The sequence below is a fragment of the Galeopterus variegatus genome, unplaced genomic scaffold, assembly GCF_000696425.1.
Source record: "Galeopterus variegatus unplaced genomic scaffold, G_variegatus-3.0.2 Scaffold29678, whole genome shotgun sequence".
Lineage (NCBI taxonomy): Eukaryota > Metazoa > Chordata > Mammalia > Dermoptera > Cynocephalidae > Galeopterus > Galeopterus variegatus.
In genome coordinates, this window is record NW_007755789.1 from 1273 (window position 1) to 3353 (window position 2081).

Below are 2081 nucleotides of genomic sequence, written 5' to 3' on the forward strand. Positions count from 1 at the left end.
GATTGAGTGTAATTAGCTCTAATATTTTTGTTATCTACATAACTTCTTCAATGAGAACAGCAAATAGAATTCACTAATGGACACCTTTAAGATAAAGGTTTGTTGGATGAGGTTTCCCTGAGATCCAGTGGGGTCCAACTCATTTTAGGAGATTTTTTTTCTGATCTCAGTTAAGACTAGTGTGAAATGAGTTCTTTCAGAAAAGTGAAGTTGTCCTGGGATGCTCAGTCACTCATTCAACAATTGACAATAGAAACCTTGTCAACACACTAAGGAAATAATTTTGCAGTATATGCATGTATTGAAACAATACACTGTATCCCACAAGTATGTACAAATAAATGTTAAAAGAAAGAAACCCTCTCAGCAGTTTTGTAGGTGTCATGATACTCAAGGAAGAAAAGCATGACTTTGACTTTTAACCTGTATATGGATATATGATATAAACTTACTAAAATAATTAATGTTAATGTCACTTGGACGATCTTATGAATGTGATTTAGACACTCTGTCTGAAACATAGGAGTACACATTAGATCAGTGCTGAAGTTCCCTCTAACACTAACATTCTACAACTAAATAACCTATGATCAAATTCCTACAGCAGGAGGTTGCGTTTTAACATAAGAGGCTCTACAATATTTTGATTAAGAGGTTAGTACTGGAATCTGACTCTATGGTCTTTATGGACTTGGGCAAGTTAATTATATTTCTTTGTTTTAGTTTAGTCTCCTGTAAAAAGACAGAAATGATAATATCTCTAGGACAATAATGTGGATTAAACAAAATGATGCATGCCAAATAAGTAGAAAATATCTTGGCTACTCCCGGTAATTTTTAGCATTTATTTACTATTTTCATCGTCGCCATCATTAATGCAGATAACTACATATTATATAAGAATATTCCAACGTTTTAGATCATAGAAAACCCAAGTAAAAACTATTCAAGGATAGCCCAGACTCAGCTGTCACTGCAATTCAATTTAAAATTTGTATTTCAGGACAAGAGGGTACAGTGGCTGAAATTCTAACAATATTTATTCCTGATGACACTTCCAACTTTCAGAATCTCCTAGTAAATTCAAACTTTCCTGGACAAACCAAATACATTAAGGAATGTTTAGCCATGAACACCATTGGATGAAATGAGAGGTTTATGGAGCATTATTTAAGCGGGAAGCTAAAAGCCTCACATGGAAGTTAACAGCCTTTTGTTAATGAGGGAAGGTTTGTGCAAATCAGTGTCTTCCAAAAGGGAGAGGGATAGCTTAGTGTTCCACTGCAGGGAATAATATTGCTTGATTTTGATTTGGGGTAGAAAACTTAGAAGCCATTGAAAGACCACAGAAGTGGCCCAAGGTAAGAAACCTTATGCTATATATTCTACGTAATAAAAGAGAAAGCTACATCTTAACGTTTTACCTTCAGTGGCAAATAGCAACAACAAACTTGCAGTTATAATTTAGTAGAGAAAGAGAACTGGATTTGAAATCAATTTGACGAATGCATGGTATTTAGCCATGAATACTTCATTTACTCTCCAAGATGTTTAAGGAAAAATAAATCCTTATTTTTAAGGGAAAAGTATAGTTATTTTTAAAGGGAGACATCCTTATTCCCATGAATTTGATAAATAGATGAGCAATTTCATCAAGAGCTGCTGTCTAGGAATCTTCCACTTTTAAAACTATTTTTGAATACAAAATTAACAGGTAATGTGATATTGAGAAAGCACAAAACACTACTGAGAAATAAATTACTAATTTTTCCCATAGCATATATGTCAGTGATTAATGAAGTTAAACTCTTTCCTTATATCTAACATTTAATTTTTAATTTAGTATGGGCACAAGTAGGAAAAAAATATTATGTATACTCTTCGTTACAATTAGTTTTAGTTTCCTCACTGGTATGAAAAATCGCTTGCTGTCTCAAATGTATTCCAACAAATATTTCATGATTGCTTAGATATTCCATATTCATTAACAAATTACCCACCAGTTTATGTCATCATTGAACATGCATGTCTTTAATATAGAAGTTGATTTACTGTAAGAAAATAATAAAATAATTTACAGA